Source organism: Rhipicephalus microplus, chromosome 8, assembly GCF_043290135.1.
Source record: "Rhipicephalus microplus isolate Deutch F79 chromosome 8, USDA_Rmic, whole genome shotgun sequence".
In the NCBI taxonomy this organism is placed as follows: Eukaryota; Metazoa; Arthropoda; class Arachnida; order Ixodida; family Ixodidae; genus Rhipicephalus; species Rhipicephalus microplus.
In genome coordinates, this window is record NC_134707.1 from 125,065,599 (window position 1) to 125,071,079 (window position 5,481).

Here is a 5,481-nt window from a genome sequence, read left to right on the forward strand (position 1 = left end):
GGTCGCTTTTTTCCTTTTCGCTGATAGCTTTGGCGAATTGTTCTGACTGTGGTGAGAGTGGAGCACGACTGTCTCCGTGGCGCAATTCGCTAGCGCGTTCGGCTGTTAACCGAAAGGTTGGAGGTTTTAGCCCTCCCGGGAGCGGTGTGTCACTTTTTTTTTGCGCAGATACCTTTGGAGAAATGTTCTGACGGTGGTGAGAATGCGGCACTACTGTCCCAGTGGCGCAATTGGCTAGCGCGTTCGGCTGTTAACCGAAAGGTTGGAGGTTCGAGCCTACCCGGGGGTGGTGTGTCGCTTTTTTTCTTTGCGCTCATAGCTTTGGAGAAATGCTCTGACGGTGGTGAGAGTGGAGCACGGCTGTCTCTGAGGCGCAATTGCCTAGCGCATTCGGCCATAACCAAAAGGTTTGAGGTTCGAGCCCTTCCGGGAGTGGTGTGTCACTTTTTTCCTTTTCCTTGATAGCTTTGGAGAAATGTTCTGACTGAGGTGAGAGTGGAGCACGAATGTCTCCGTGGCGCAATTGGCTAGCGCGTTCGGCTGTTAACCGAAAGGTAGGAGGTTTTAGCCCACCCGGGGGCGGTGTGTCACTTTTTTTTGCGCTGCTAGCTTTAGGGGAATGTTTTGACGGTGGTGAGAGAGGAGCACGAATGTCTGTGTGGCGCAATTGGCTAGCGCATTCGGCTGTTAACCCGAAAGTTTGGGGGTTTGAGCCCACCCAGGGGCGGTGTGTCACTTTTTTTCTTTTCCCTGATAGCTTTGGAGAAATGTTCTGACTGAGGTGAGAGTGGAGCACGACTGTCTCCGTGGAGCAATTGGTTAGCGCGTTCGGCTGTTAACCGAAAGGTTGGAGGTTTGAGCTCACCCGGGGGTGGTGTGTCACTTTTTTTGCGCTGATAGCTTTGAAAAAATGTTCTGACGGTGAGGAGAGTGGAGCACGACTGTCTCCGTGGCGCAATAGGCCAGCGCGTTGAGCTATTAACCAAAAGTTTGGAGGTTTGAGCCCACCCGGGAGTGGTGTGTCGCTTTTTTTCCGCTGGTGGCTTTTGAGAAATATTCTTACGGTTGTGAGAGTGGAGCACGACTGTTTCCATGGCGCGATTGGCTAGCGCGTTCGGCTGTTAACCGAAAGGTTGGAGGCTCGAGCCCTCCCGGGAGTGGTGTGTCGCTTTTTTTTTCTTTGCGCTGATAGCTTTGGAGAAATGTTATGACGGTGGTGAGAATGCTGCACTACTGTCTCAGTGGTGCATTTGGCTAGCGCGTTCGGCTGTTAGCGGAAAGGTTGGAGGTTCGAGCCTACGCGGGGGTGGTGTGTCGCTTTTTTTTTCTTCGCGCTGATAGCCTTAGAGAAATGTTCTGACGGAGGTGAAAGTGGAGCAGGGCTGCCCCTGTGGCACAATGGGCTAGCGCGTTCGGCCGTTAACCGAAAGGTTGGAGGCTGGAGCCCTCCCGGGAGTGGTGTGTCGCTTTTTTTTTCTTTGTGCTGATAGCTTTGGAGAAATGTTCTGACGGTGGTGAGAATGCTGCACTACTGTCCCAGTGGCGCAATTGGCTAGCGTGTTCGGCTGTTAACGGAAAGGTTGGAGGTTCGAGCCTACCCAGGGGTGGTGTGCCGCTTTTTTTCTTTGCGATGATAGCTTTAGAGAATTGTTCTGAAGGTGAGAGTGCTGCAATACCTTCTCCGTGACGCAATCGGCTAGCACGTTCGGCTGTTAACCGAAAGGTTGGAGGTTCGAGCCTACCCGGAGGTGGTGTGTCGCTTTTTTTTCTTTGCGCTTATAGCTTTGGAGAAATGTTTTGTCGGTGGTGAGAGTGGAGCACGACTGTTTCCTTGGCGCAATCAGCTAGCGCGTTCGGCTGTTAACCGAAATGTTGGAGGCTCGAGCCCTTCCGGGACTCGTGTGTCGCTTTTTTTTCTTTGCGCTGATAGCTTTGAAAAAATGTTCTGACGGTGGTAAGAATGCTGCACTACTGTCCCTGTTGCGCAATTGGTTAGCGCGTTCGGCTGTTAACCGAAAGGTTGGAGGTTCGAGCCTACCTGGGGGTGGTGTGTCGCTTTTTTTTTCTTTGCGCTGATAGCTTTTGCGAAATGTTCTGACGGTGGTGAGAGTGGAGCACGACTGTTTCCATGGCGCAATTGGCTAGCGCGTTCGGCTATTGACCGAAAATTTGGAGGTTTGAGCCCACCCGGCTGCGGTGTGTAGCTTTTTTTTCTGCTTATAGCTTTTGAGAAATGTTCTCACGGTGGTGAGAATGGAGCACGATTGTTTGCATGGCGCAATTGGATAGCTCGTTCGGCTGTTAACCGAAAGTTTGGAGGCTCGAGCACTCCCGGGAGTGGTGTGTCGCTTTTTTTTTTCTTTGCGCTGATAGCTTTGAAGAGATGTTCTGAGGGTGGGGAGAGTGAAGCACGACTGTCTCCGTGGCGCAATAGCCTAGCGCGTTCAGCTAATAACCGAAAGTTTGGAGGTTTGAGCCCACCCGGGGGCGGTGTGTCGCTTTTTTTTCCGCTGATGGCTTTTGAGAAATATTCTTACGGTGGTGAGAGTGGAGCATGACTGTTTCCAAGGCGCAATTGGCTAGCGCGTTCGGCTGTTAACCGAAAGGTTGGAGGCTCGAGACCTCCCGGGAGTGGTGTGTCGCTTTTTTTCTTTGCGCTGATAGCTTTGGAAAAATGTTCGGACAATGGTGAGAGTGGAGCACGACTGTCTCCGTGGCACAAATGGCTAGCGCGTTCGGCGCTTAAAAGAAAGTTTGGAGCTTCGAGCCCTCCCGGGAGTTGTGCGTCGCTTTTTTTGCGCTGATAGCTTTCGAAAAATGTTCTGACGGTGCTGAGAGTGCTTCACTACTGTCTCCGTTACGCAATCGGCTAGCGCGTTCGGCTATTAACCGAAAGGTTGGAGGTTCGAGCCTACCCAGAGGTGGTGTGTCGCTTTTTTTTCTTTGCGCTTATAGCTATGGAGAAATGTTCTGACGGTGGTGAGAGTGGAGCACGGTTGTCTCCGAGGCGCAATTGGCCAGCGCATTCGGCCGTAACCGAAAGGTTGGAGGTTCGAGCCCTCCCGGGAACGGTGTGTGACTTTTTTTGCTTCACGCTGATAGCTTTGAAATAATGTTCTGACGGAGGTGAGAATGCTGCACTACTGTCCCAGTGGCGCAATTGGCTAGCGCGTTCGGCTGTTAACCGAAAGGTTGGAGGTTCGAGCCCTCCCGGGAGTGGTGCGCGGCTTTTTTTTCTTTGCGCTGATAGCTTTGGAGAAATGCTTTGACGGTGGTGAGAGTGGAGCACGCTGTCTCCGAGGCGCAACTGGCTAGCGCGTTTGGCTATTAACCAAAAATTTGGAGGTTTGAGCCCACCCGGGGGCGGTGTGTCGCTTTTTTTTCTGCTGATAGCTTTTGAGAAATGTTCTGACGGTAGTGAGAGTGGAGCACGACTGTTTGCATGGCGCCATTGGCTAGCGCGTTCGGCTGTTAGCCGAAAGGTTGGAGGCTCGAGCCCTCCCGGGAGTGGTGTGTCGCTTTTTTTTTCCTTGCGCTTATAGCTTTGAAGAAATGTTCTGACGGTGGTGAGAATGCTGCACTACTGTCCCATTGGCGCAATTGGTTAGCGCGTTCGTCTGTTAACCGAAAGGCTGGAGGTTTGAGCCTACCTGGGGGTGGTGTGTCGCTTTTTTTCTTTGCGCTGATAGCTTTTGCGAAATGTTCTGACGGTGGTGAGAGTGGAGCACGACTGTTTCCATGGCGCAATTGGCTAGCGCGTTTGGCTGTTAACCGAAAGGTTTGTGGTTCGAGCCGTCCCGGGAGTGGTTTGTCGCTTTTTTTTCTTTGCGCTGATAGCTTTGAAAAAATGCTCTGTTGGAGGTGAGAGTGCTGCACTACTTTCTCCGTGGCACAATTGGCTAGCGCGTTTGGCTGTTAATCAAAAGGGTGGAGGTTCGAGCCCTCCCGGGAGCGTTGTGTCGCTTTTTTTTGCGCTGATAGCTTTGGAGAAATGTTCTGATGGTGGTGAGAGAGGAGCACGACTGTCTTTGTGGCGCATTTGGCTAGCGCAATCGGCTGTTGAACGAAAGTTTGGGAGTTTGAGCCCACCCAGGAGCGGTGTGTCACTTTTTTCTTTTCCCTGATAGCTTTGGAGAAATGTTCTGACGGTGGTGAGAGTAGAGCACGGCTGTCTTCGAGGCGCAATTGCCTAGCGCATTCGCCCGTAACCAAAAGGTTTGAGGTTTGAGCCGTCCCGGAAGCGGTGTGTCACTTTTTTTCTTCGCACTGATAGCTTTGACAAACTGTTCTGATAGATGTGAGAGTGCTGCACTACTGTCTCCGTGGCACAATTGGCTAGCGCGTTCGGTTGTTAACCAAAAGGTTGGAGGTTTGAGCCCACCCGGGGGCGGTTTGTCATTTCTTTTTGCGCTGATAGCTTTGAAGACATGTTCTTAGAGTTGGGAGAGTGGATCACGACTGTCTCCGTGGCGCAATAGCCTAGCGTGTTCAGCTAATAACCGAAAGTTTAGAGGTTTGAGCCCACCCGGGGGCGGTGTGTCGCTTTTTTTTCTTTGCGCTGATAGCTTTGGAGAAATGTTCTGACGGTGGTGAGAATGCTGCACTACTGTCTCAGTGGCGCAATAGGCTAGCGCGTTCGGCTGTTAACGGAAAAGTTGGAGGTTCGAGCCTACGTGGGGGTGGTGTGTCGATTTTTTTTTGGCGCTGATAGCTTTGGAAAAATGTTCTGACTGAGGTGAAAGTTGAGCACGGCTGCCTCTTTGGCGCAATGGGCTAGCGCGTACGGCCGTTAACCGAAAGGTGGGAGGTTCGAGCCCTCCCGAAGGCGGTGTGTCGCTTTTTTTCTTTGCGCTGATAGCTTTGGAAAAATGTTCGGACGATGGTGAGAGTGGAGCACGACTGTCTCCGTGGCACAATTGGCTAGCGCGTTCGGCGCTTAAAAGAAGGTTTGGAGCTTCGAGCCCTCCCGGGAGTTGTGTTTCGCTTTTTTTTTGCGCTGATAGCTTTCGAAAAATGTTCTGACAGTGCTGAGAGTGCTTCAGTACTGTCTCCGTGACGCAATCGGCTAGCGCGTTCGGCTATTAACTGAAAGGTTGGAGGTTCGAGCCTACCCAGAGGTGGTGTGTCGCTTTTTTTTCTTTGCGCTTATAGCTTTGGAGAAATGTTCTGACGGTGGTGAGAGTGGAGCACGGTTGTCTCCGAGGCGCAATTGGCCAGCGCATTCGGCCGTAACCGAAAGGTTGGAGGTTTGAGCCGTCCCGGGAGCGGTGTGTCACTTTTTTTCTTCGCACTGATAGCTTTGAAAAAATGTTCATATGGAGGTGATAGTGCTGCACTACTGTCTCAGTGGCACAATTGGCTAGAGCGTTCGGCTGTTAACCAAAAGGTTGGAGGTTTGAGCCGACCCAGGGGCGGTTTGTCACTTTTTTTTGCGCTGATAGCTTTGAAGAAATGGTCTGAGGGTGGGAAGAGTGGAGCACG

General features: G+C 51.9%; 1 non-coding gene across 1 annotated transcript; it reads left to right on the forward strand.

The window, feature by feature from the left end:
* Positions 1–3,142: 3,142 nt before the first annotated feature.
* TRNAN-GUU (transfer RNA asparagine (anticodon GUU)) lies at positions 3,143–3,219 on the forward strand. The gene has a single exon. It is a non-coding gene; the product is annotated as a tRNA-Asn (tRNA).
* Positions 3,220–5,481: the final 2,262 nt, after the last annotated feature.